General features: G+C 39.0%; 1 protein-coding gene across 1 annotated transcript in view; it reads left to right on the top strand.

Moving 5' to 3' along the window:
- Positions 1 to 1970: 1970 nt before the first annotated feature.
- Positions 1971 to 12145, top strand: part of Blm (BLM RecQ like helicase) — a 104028-nt gene continuing 93853 nt past the window's right edge. Inside the window, exon 1 of the mRNA XM_046437940.2 lies at positions 1971 to 2042. The gene's annotated coding sequence lies outside the window, so the exon portion shown is untranslated. The remainder of the gene's footprint in view (positions 2043 to 12145) is intronic.

The raw sequence follows: 12145 nt of genomic DNA, 5'->3' as shown, positions 1-12145 counted from the left end.
ACATATTCAGTACTTTTTATTTTTTATTTTGGGAAAGGGTCTCACTAAGTCGTTTAGGGCCTTGTGAAGTTGCTGAGGCTGGCTTTAAACTCACAATCCTCCTCCACAGCTTCTTGAGTCGCTGGGATTATGGGTATATGCCAAGGCGCCCAGTATTAATTTATCTTTATACATTTTTTTCCACTCTTGAGGATTGAACCCAGTGAAGCTCTACCACTGAGCTACATCCCTACCTCTTTTTATTGTTATTTTGAGGCAGGGTCTCAATAAGCTGCCCAGGTTGACCTCAAACTTGCAATCCTCCTGCCTCAGCCACTCAAATCACTGGACTTTTTATTCTTTTTGTAGATTTCCTTACCTTTACCTTGTCTATAGTCTGTTTCTTGCTTGGCTATTTTGCTATTAAAAATATGCTAATTTTAGCTAAGTGTAATGGCACATGCCTGTAATCCCAGCTACTTTGGAGGCTGAAGCAGGAGGCTTAAAAGTTTGAGGACAGCCTAAAAAATAATATAAAGTAAAATAAAATAAAAGGTTTGGGGATATGGCTTAGTGGTAGAATGCTTGACTAGGAAAAAGAAAAGGCAGGAAAAAAATTGACAGATTTCACATAGAAAATGTCACTAATAAAGTAGAAACATATTTGTGGGGTTTTTTATTTGTTTTCGTGGTACTGGGGATTGAACACAGGGTCTCACATGTGCTAGTCAGGTGCTCTACCACTGAGCTACTTCCTCCAATCTTTTTATTTTGAGATAGGGTCTAAGTTGCCCAGTCTGTCCTCAAACTTGCAATCCTCCTGCTTCAACCTCTTGTGTATTTGAAAGGATTATCAGGTTTTGTTTTATTTCTACCAAGGATTGAACCTTGGGGCGCTTGACCACTGCACCACATCCCCAGCCCCCCCCCCTTTTTTTTTAAAATTTTTTGAGACAGGGTCTACTAAATTGCTTAGGGATTTGCTATGTTTTTGAGGCTGGCTTAGTGATCCTCTTGCCTCAGCCTACCAAACCACTGGGATTACAGCGGTGCCACTGCACTGGCAGATTTTCAGCTTTTTTTTTTAGTTGTAAATACTTTTTTATTTATTTGTTTTTATGTGGTGCTGAGGATCGAACCCAGGGTCTCGCAAGCGCTAGGCGAATGTTCTATCGCTGAGCCACAACCCCAATCCCAGATCAGCTTTTTGAAAAATAAATTTCATTGTGTATATTTAAGGCATAATACATATGTTTGTGTATATATACAGATAGTAAAAAGATTACTATCTTCAAGAAAAAAACATATCCATCATCTCAGTTAACCCTTTTTTTTCTTTCTGCGATGAGAGGCTAAAAAACTACTAAGCATGAATGCAATATATGGAATATATTTATTACTTATAGTGCTCATGTTGTACATGAGACCTCTAGATGTGTTCATTCTGTGTATCTGCTACTTTGAATCCTCTGAACTACCTCTCTGCACTCCACCAGTGTTTTCTCTATATCTGTATATTTGAGCTTTTTTTTAGTTTTTATATTTCTCATATAAGATCATGCAATATTTTTATTTTGAGACAGGATCTCGCTAGTTGTTAAGGTCCTCACTAAGTTGCTGAGGCTGGCCTCAAACTTGTGATCGTTTTTGCAGCAGCCTACAGAGTCCTGGGATTTCAGGCGGGCGCCATTACACCCAGCCAACGCTGAGATTTTCAATCCTGTCACAGTCCGGATCCCAGATGCTTGTTCCACATAAACCCTTCACCAATACTAAGCAATACACAAAAAAACATTGACTCCACAACCAGCCCTAGAGGCCCGGGATTTACTGTCACTTGACCTTCCTTTTTGGACTCTGATTGGGTTTCCTACAGTCATCCCCCCCCCTAGGGGGCGGGAATAACTGCCAGTGGCAATGTTATTGGTCAACTGCCTCAGGACGTAGCCAATCAGGACCCTCCGACTTGTGGCGCGCAGTGGGCTGGCGCCCGGCGCGGAGGCCGTGGTGGCGGCGCGCGGAGTTTGGATTCTGGTTCGGCCCAGCAGTATCGTGCGTGAGGGGTGAGTGCCTTGAGCCGCTTGTGAAATTACGTGTGGGCTCTCATGGGCCTAGTTCCTTTCCCGGCAGCCCGGCTCAGAGCTGGAGGCCTCGCTGCTTCCCCTGTTGTTTACCGGTTCTCTTAGGCTCCCCGAGGCCTACCGAAACAGAGGCCCGGGGAAGAGGCCAACCTTGCCGGGTCCCTCCCGGCGTCGGTGGCAGAGCCGGGCCTACCACGCATCCTGTTGACCACGTACTCCCGTGGCTAACACAGTAATTGCGTAGAGTAACCGCGGCGTGATCTTGACCCCGAGTCTGGCACTGCCCCCATTTCCCTCCCGAGGGGAAATTCAAATGCCTTGCTCTGTTTGAGTGTCTATTGTGTGCCATGTGCCTCGCCCCCATTATCGTGCAATTGTAGCTTTACTGCACTCTCGCAAAGCGTTGTGGTTAAGAACAGACTGCATCAGATTGCCAGGGTTTGAATCCTGGCTCTTGACGCACTAGCTCTATTCACATGTTACTTAGTTTCCGTCAGTCACAAGGGAAAAAAATGATCTTCCTGAAGTTTTATTAGGATTAAATGATTTAATATATGCAGTAAATGCTTCGAAGAGTTCCTGGAACACGGTAAGGGTTCTGTTATTACCCAGAAGTAGGGAAATTTGTCTGCATTTTAGGCATGAAGAATTTGAGCCACAAAGAGATGATCTCATAAATGATAGAGATCTGAACTAAAAGCTGCCTGACCCCAAAGCATCAAACTCACATCATCAGGCTTTCTTCCACACCCCTCCGCCTTTAAATCAGAAGGTTAAATGTTGGTATGAGATGAAGTAGGCACCTGGAAGCGCCTGATGCCACCAATTTAGATAAATAGGCACTCATGTACCACAGTCTAAGGGGCAGGAATGAGAGACTGGGTGAGAGATCAGGAAACAAAGGATGCAGGTAGAACTTTGGAGAATAGATTCAGTTGAATCAGCATTTTGTTAGATGGGCTGGTATACTGTCAGAAAGTTGCTTATAGTTTACTTGGAGGAAACGAGATTTCTAGGTCTTAAGTCTTTTTGAGGGGTGATGGTGGTACTGAGAATTGAACCCTCTGCCACTGAGCCACACCCCAGCCCTTTTTATTTTATTTTGAGAGGGTCTTGAAAAGTTGCAGAGCCTGACCTGGAACTTGATATCCTCTGCTTCAGCCTCCTGAATAGCTGGGATTACCAGTATGTACCACCATGCTCTAAGTCACTTTCAAGGCCAATCACCAAAACAGGCACCTTATCCATATAATTTGTAATCCTACCAGTAACCCAGAAAGGTAATTATTGCCTTCATTTTACTGATTAAGAGTTGAAAATTAGACAAAGACCATCATATTAAATGTGTAGTAAAAGAACAATATGCAGGGGAAATATGTACTTCTACTTAAGAATAATCAGTATTAACTATGGGAGTTAAGGATGGGAAGGAGTGGGATTTCATAAAATCTGAAATGTTTTTTGCCTTTAAAAGAGGAATAGTGGGGCTGGGGATGTGGCTCAAGTGGTAGCGCGCTCGCCTGGCATGCGTGGGGCCCGGGTTCGATCCTCAGCACCACATACAAACAAAGATGTTGTGTCTGCCAAATGCTAAAAAATAATAAATATTATAAAAAAATAAAAAATAAAAAAAAAATAAAAGAGGAATAGTGGGGCTGGGGTTGTGGCTCAGTGGTAAGAGCACTTGCCAAGCATGTGTAAAGTATGAAGTTCAATCCTCAGCTCCACATATAAATAAATAAATAAATAAGGGTATTGTGTCCATCTACAACTTAAAAAAAGGAATAGGACAGAATTTAATTTTTATATATTTATTTATTTATTTATTTTAACTGTAGGTGGACACAATACCTTCACTTGTGCTGCGGATCAGACCCAGTGCCTCACGCCTGCTAGGCAAGCACTCTACCACTGAGTCACAACCCCAGCCCTGAATTTAAGTTTGGTTGGAAGATACATGAATATCACTCTGTTTTTCATACTTTTGTATATGTATCTTTTTTAAGGTTTTTTTTTTTTAGTTGCAGATGGACACAGTACCTTTATTTTATTTATTTATTTTTATGTGGTGCTGAGGATTGAACCCAATGCCTCACACATATGAGGTAAAGGCTCTACCACTGAGCTACAACCCCAGCCCCTGTATATTTATTTTTTTCAAGGGAAGAAGGGATAGAATAAAAAGGTCCAAGGTAATTGAAAAATAATTTTGGGAACTTAGTGTTCAAAGCCTCTGGGGGGATCTCAATAACCTGTAGGATAAAATCTCAACTCCTTAGCATAGATTAGGCCTTTGAGCAGTCTGTTTCTCTAACCACATACTCTGCCATCTCCGTTTTAAGTGCACATAGTGCATAGACTACTCTTTACAAACTCAGTCTTGTCTGGAAGGTTCCACTTTTGTTTTAAGATCCTATTCAGTGTTCTTTGAAAAGCTTCCCTATGATTTTTCTGTTTTTCCTTCCTCTGAGAAACCGTAATGCTTTTAAAGACTTTATTGTGAGACTTATCCCATTACATTGTAATTACTTGTTGGCATGTCTATTTCCACTAGTTTAAAAGCATTAATTATGTCTTGCTCTTCTCTACTTCAATGCCTACTGGGCTGCCTGGAACCAAGAAGTTACTGGGTAAATATTAGCTGAATGAAAAATAAAAGTGAAGTTGAATGACGTATTTATGTTGTTCTCTAGAATGGCAAGGAAATATTTGAGTTTACTTTGTTTAAAAATTCTATGTTACTGAAACATTCTCAGTATCATTTCAGAAAAACATTTCTGGCATAATCCAATCGTTCACTCACATTACCTGTTTTCATTTTTCATGAATCCTTTCTACATTTTAGCTATAAAATAAGCTGTACATATTTTCTTAGGTAGCTATATTCATAGTGTACTCATAATTTGTTATTTTCCTTTTTTTAGTATTAAATTATTCTATGTAACTATTCAGTCTTTCTGGTTGTCACTTATCTTGTAAATTATCACAAAATTCTTCTTGGTGTGAAATGGTGCCTCATGCTATTAAAAAAAGTCAGACATTTTCCATCAGTTTATTTAGTGTCTATATAATTCTGGTGAACTATGCGTTTATTTACTTATTTATTTTGATCATTTGTTCATAGATACTTGGATGATCTTAACATTTTTTTATTTTTATTTTTTGTGATGAGGATTGAACTCAAGGAAGGATTCACATATGCGAAGCAAGTTGCTCTACCACTGAGCCACATCCCTAGCCCACATATTTTTTAATATTAATCCTTTGTTATTTGTATGTAATTTCTCTTTTTAAAAATTTTATTTTATTTTTTTAAGTGAATTCTCTTTTTTTTTTTTAAAGAGAGAGAGAGAGAATTTTTTTTAATATTTTTTAGTTATCGGTGGACACAACATCTTTGTTTGTATGTGGTACTGAGGATCAAACCTGGGCCGCACACATGCCAGGCGAGCGTGCTATCGCTTGAGCCACATCCCCAGCCCCTTTAAAAATTTTATTATGAGCAACATGATACAGTTAGAAATCATAACTCTTTTTTTTTTTTTGAGAGAGAGAATTTTTCAATATTTATTTTTTAGCTTTCTGCGGACACAACATCTTTGTTGGTATGTGGTGCTGAGGATCAAACCCAGGCCGCACACATGCCAGGTGAGTGCGCCACCGCTTGAGCCACATCCCCAGCCCCTAGAAATCATAACTCTTTTAGAATTTGTTTAGCAGGTTTTTCAGAAACGCTTCTCTAAAAAAAAATATGTTGTACAAATAGTAAATATAAATGCTAATTTTAAAATTATAATTACATGTAACCATCAGTGAGATCAAGAAATAAAACATGGGCTGGGTTGTAGCTCAGTGAGTGCTCGCCTCACACGTGGAAGGCACTGGGTTCCATCCTCAGCACCATGTAAAAATAAAAGGTATTGTGTCCATCTACAACTAAAAAAATATTTAAGAAAGAAAGAAATAGAACATGATCAATACCTCAGAAGTATGTATTCCTAGAATAGATAAAAGTTTTTTCATTTTAAATATTTTCTATGATTTTAATATGTCTTAATTTATTTTTATTGCTGTTAAATATTTCATTACATTTCCATTCCTACATCAGCCTCCTGAATAGCTGGGAGTACTTGTGTGTACTGCTATACCTGGCTACAATGGAATATTACTAAGCCTTAAAAAAGATGGAAATCCTGCAATATGAAAGATCACAGATGAACCTTCAAGTCTTATTATTATTTGAAATATACCAGTCACAGGACAAATACTACATGATTCTACTTATATGAGGTATCTAAAATAATCCAACTACTGGCAAGTTTTTTTGAAGTCTACTTGTTTTAATTTTATTGTGGTAACATCAAATCTACCATGAATAATTAGCTGTTTTAAAAATGAACAATACAATACAGGCACAATGTTGTACTATTCATTGTAGAAATACTCATCTTTTTTTTTTTAATATTTATTTTTTAGTTTTCGGTGGACACAACATCTTTGTTTGTATGTGGTGGTGAGGATCGAACCTGGGCCGCATGCATGCCAGGCGAGCACGCTACTGCTTGAGCCACATCCCCAGCCCAGTACTCATCTTCTTTTACTAAAACTTTATACTCTGTGATTAGCAACTTCTTATTCCCTCATCCTCCTATAGCACACCTGGCAACCACCATTCTTCACCTCTCTGATTTTGACTATTTTAGATACCTTATACAAACAGAATCATGTAGGATTTGACCTGTGATTAGCTTATTTCAAATAGCAATATGACCTCAAGGTTCATCTGTGTTGTTTCATATTGCAGGATTTCCATCTTTTTATAAGGCTGTGTAATAGTCCATTGTAGCCAGGTATAGTGGTACACACTTGTCCTCCCAGCTACTTTGGGAGGCTGAGGCAAGAGGATCACAAGTTCAAGGCCAGCCTGGGCAACTTATGAGATCCTGTCTCAAAATTTAAAAGAGCTGGTGCTGTAGCTAAGTGGTGTAGTGTTTGCCTAGTGTACGAGAGGCCCTCGGTTCAATTTCCAGTACTACAAACAAAAAACACTCCAGGGCTTGGGTTATAGCTCAGTGTGGTAGGGCACTTGACTAGCATGTGTGAAGCACTGGGTTCAATTCTCAGACCGACATATAAATAAGTAAAATAATAATTTTAAAAAAGAAGTCACATTATTTATTGAAAAAAAAATTCTATTGTATGTGTATACTACTGCAAGGGAAATCCCATATCCTGGGGTCTGGGCATACCTGTAATCCCAGTGATTTCAGAGGCTGAGGCACAAGTGTCATTCGTTCAAGGCCAGCCTTGATAGACATACTGGTTCAAAGTAAAGTTTTTAGAAAGGGCTGGGGATATTAGTTCTGGGTGAGAGAGAAATCCCATATCCTCTCTCTTCTATAACCACATAAAAGTTCATTTCTGACATAATGATTATGTTATGAATAGCAATGAACTTTTCCCCCACAACAGTAATTCTTCATGTCTCCATCCGGTAACCACTGACCATCTACCATTTGACTCAGTTCTGTCACTGTAGACACCCCCTGCCCCCATGTTAAGAGCTCATTCCCACCAGACTGTACCTCCTGCACTCTTTGCTTCTGCTTCAGACTTCAATCATGAGTGGTGGATCCCCACATTATCCACAACTTCTGTCCAGATTGACTATAAATCAGAACCCCATTTGGGTTTCCATAATTTGCTAAAACAGGTCACAGAACTCCAGGGAGAACAGTTTGCTTACTAGATTACAGCTTATTAGAAAAGAATACAACTCAGACAGCCAGATGGAAGAGGTAAGGAATGTGGGAAAGGGACATTAAGCTTTTATGCCCTCTCCAGTTGTACATCTTCACCAACCCAGAAGCTCTCTGAGTCTCATCCTTTTGGGTTATTATGTAGGCTTTGTTGCCTAGGCATAATTGACTATGTAATTGGCCATTAGTGATTAAATCAATCTCTAGCACCTCCCTGCGCGCCCCTCCCTAGAGGAAGTGTGTTTTAAATGTAAACTGTTGACAACAAGAGTATGATGATGCATGTTTGTAGTCCCAGCTGCTTAGAAACTGAGGCAGGAGGATTGCAGAGTTTCACAAAGTTCCTTAGAGAAACACTAAATTGCTGAGGCTGGCTTTGAACTTGCAATCCTCCTGCCTCAGCCTCCTGAGTTCCACGCCCAGCAATACCTCAATGTTTTTTTTTTTTTAGTTTTAGGTGGACACAGTATTTTTATTTTTTATATTTATGTGGTGCTAAGGATCGAACCCAGTGCCTCATTCATGCTAGGCAAGCCCTCTACCACTGAGCCACGACCCTGGCATACCTCAATGTTTTTAAAATGATTTTTTCATTAGACTTTATATAATCTTGCTTTTTGGTTGTTTTTGAAATTTTGCATCTCCATATAAATCTGAACTTAGCAATTAAGTTCATGTTGGAAAAAACGTTAGCATTTTGATTGGAATTGCATCAAGTCATACATCAACTTGGGAGAACTGCATCTTTTTTTTTTTTTTTACCCTGGTATTGGGAATTGAATCCAGGGGTGCTCTACCATTGCACCACATCCCCACCGCTTTTTCGGTTTTTATTTTGAGACAAGGTCTTGGTAAGTTGCCCAGGCTAGCTTCAAAATTGCTATCCTTTTTTTTTTTTTTTTTTGTGGGGAGGGGTACCAGGGATTGAACTCAGGGGTACTCGACCACTGACCCGCATCCCCAGTCCTATTTTGTATTTTATTTTAAGACACAGTGTCACTGAGTTTCTTAGTACCTTTCTTACTTTTGCTGAGGTTGTCTTTGAACTCATGATCCTCCTGCCTCAGCCTCTGAGCTGCGAAGATTACAGGCAAGGGCTGCCATGCCTGGCAAAAATTGCTAACCTTTTACTTTAATCTCCCAAGTCACTAGAATTACAGGCATATGCCACCCTCCCTGGTTAGAATTAACATCTTCACAGTATTGTTTTCTAATCACGAATATAGTTCATTTGTTTATTTGTTTCTTAATAAAAATAATGATATACTGTTTTCTGAATAGATATAATGGCCATAATTTTTGTATATTTTGGGGAGTATTTAAATTTTGATTTTATTATAAATAAGGTTTCTGAAGTTTTCTAGCTGTTTATTGCTGATATATAAAAATAGAATTAATGTTTGTATATTGATCTTATATCTAGCAGTTTTCATAAATAGCTGCTGTATCAAATTACCACAAAGTTAGTGGCTTAAAAAGACACAGATTTATCTTACTGTTCTGTAGTTTAGAAACTGACTGTATCTTACTGGCTAAAATTGAGGTGTTGGCAGGCTGTGTTCCTTTTTGAGGGCTCTAGGGGAGAATGCACTTTCTTTCCCTTTTCAGTTTCTGGAGGCTAATCACATCCCTTAGCTTGTCTTGTTCCCCCTGTTATTAGAGCCAGTCAACACTGGGCTGAATCCTTCTCAAGTTGCCATCTCTGATTCTGTCACATGATTCTCTTTCCCACTTAAAAGGGTACTTATGATTATATGGGGACCAACTGCATAATTCAGTATAGTTTTCCTGTTTTTCTTTCTTGCCTTGGTTTTATTTCATTTTGATCCTACTTAAATAAATATTTAAATACCTTTGCTATGCTTGACAAACTTCCCAAAATCAAATTTTTTTTTTTTTAAAGAGAGAGAGAGAATTTTTTAATATTTATTTTTTAGTTTTCAATAGACACAACATCTTTATTTTTTATTTTATTTTTTTTATGTGGTGCTGAGGATGGAACCCAGTGCCCCGCACATGCCAGGCGAGCGTGCTACCTACCGCTTGAGCCACATCCCCAGCCCCCAAAATCAAATTCTAAAATTAAGTCTTTTCAGTCGAGAGCTAACTTTGGGATTTCCATAGGGGCCCTGGAAGTACCAAAGGCATGTATTACACTTACATTCGTCAAAGGCATGTATTACACTTACATTCGTATGAGTACATTGGGTTTCTTTGGTATTGGGGATTGAACCCAGAGGCACTTAACCACCAAACCATATCCCTAGTCTTTTTTATTTTTTATTTTGATCTAGGTTATTTTTGTTTTTTTTAAGAGAGAGAGAGAGAGAGAATATGAATTTTTAAAATATTTATTGTTTAGTTTTCTGCAGACACAACATCTTTATTTTATTTGTATGTGGTGCTTAGGATGAACCCAGCGCCACAGGCATGCCAGGCGAGCACGCTACCGCTAGAGCTACATCCCTAGCCTCTGATCTAGGTTCTTGATAAGTTGCTGAAGCTAGCCAAACTTGTGATCCTCCTGCCTCAGCTTCCTGAGTTGCTGGAATTATAGATGTGTACCACCCCTTTTGATTTTTTATTTTGAGATAGGTCTCTCTAAGTTGCTGAGACTGGCCTTGAACTTGGGATCCCTCTACTTTAGCCCCCTGAGTTGCTGGGATTATAGTCATGTGCCTCTACACCTGGCATGTATGAATGTATTATTATTATTATTTTTAACCATTATGTGGTGAGAATCGAACCCAGTGCCCCACATGTGCTAGGCAAGTGCTCTATCATTGAGCTACAACCCCAGTCCCATATGAATGCATTGTTAATATGTATTTCAAAATTGTATGAGAGTCCTAAAATTTTCATTTTTCTTGATACATGTTTTTTTTTTTTTTTTTTTCAATACTGGGGATTGAACCCAGAAGGCATGCTATCTCTGAGCTACATTCTTAGCCCTTTTTATTTTATTTTGGGACAGGGTCCTCCTAAATTGCCCAGGCTGACCTGGAACTTGGGATGATCCTTTTGTCTCATATACCTGTGTAGCTGGGATTACAGATATGTTACCACCCCTGGCTATCTTACTGTATGTTGTGTCATAATTGTAATGTTAAATTATTGTATGCTGCAGAAATAACGATTTCTTTATCCTTTGTGAATGGTCATTGGATCTTTAATCATGGCTGTTTTAGTCTTGCCACAGCTAAATTGCTTTATTCTGATGCCTTTCTGGAAGGTTTTGTAAATAACTATCTTTTTTTTGAGGGGGGTGGGTATCAGGGATCTCAGGGGCACTTGACCACTGAGCTACATCCCCAGCCCTATTTTATATTTTATTTAGAGACAGGTCTCACACTGAGTTGCTAAGTGCCTCGCTTTTGCTGAGGCTGGCTTTGAACTCGAGATCCTCCTGCCTCAGCCTCCTGAACTGTTGGGATTATAGGTGTGTACCGTTGTGCCTGGCATCAAAAGCTATATCTAAAAGTGCAGTGCCATAAAGGAGGTTCACAGAAACTGAAAAGTATTGTGACAAATACAGATTTCCAATAACTTTGGACTGGGTAAGAATTTTTCAAAACTCTAATGATGAAACCGATGAGTTCAAGAAAATGCTAACCAAAATTTGGAAGAGGAAAATTAATTACCATGAGTATAAATGAAGTGATAAAAAAGTATAATTTAAAAAATGAAAAAAATGTGTTATTTAGTCTTCCTATTTTAAGATCAGCTGTTTAGCAGCCTTAATTCCATCTGTGATAATAATTCGCTTTTATCACATAACCAAACTTATTCACAGCTTTGAAGTGTTATTATGTAGACTTTGGATCATAGGCTCCAGGGCATTATTCAGCCATTTACACTCACTTAAGAATTTTAATAATTAGCCAGGCACAATGGCTCATGCCTGTAATCCTGGTGGCTCAGGAGGCTGAGGCAAGAGGATTGAGAGTTCAAAACCAGGCTTAACAATTGAGTGAGTCCCTAAGTTACTTAGTGAGACCCTGTCTCCAAATAAAATATAAAAAGGGCTGGGGATGTGGCTCAGAGGTTAAGTACCCCTGGATTCAATCCCTGGTACACACACACAAACACAAAAGAATTTTAATAATTAAACTGAAGATTCTTCTAGATCTCTCTATGTACAGTCATATCATTTGTGATTCCTAATGGTTTTGCTTCTTTTCAATTATTGTACTCCCCCTCCCCCATTTTTGGCACTGGGGATTGACACAGGGGCAGTTTACCACTGAGCTACTTCCCCAGCCCTTTTCATTTTTTATTTTGAGACAAGGTCTCACTAAATTGCCAAGGCTGGTCTCAAACTTGTGA

This window comes from Marmota monax, unplaced genomic scaffold, assembly GCF_021218885.2.
Source record: "Marmota monax isolate L192 unplaced genomic scaffold, Marmota_monax_Labrador192_F-V1.1 WCK01_AAM20220418_F8-fsc00005, whole genome shotgun sequence".
Classification (NCBI taxonomy): Eukaryota; Metazoa; Chordata; class Mammalia; order Rodentia; family Sciuridae; genus Marmota; species Marmota monax.
Note: the sequence above shows the minus strand (reverse complement) of the source record. Positions and strands in the feature narration are given on the sequence as shown.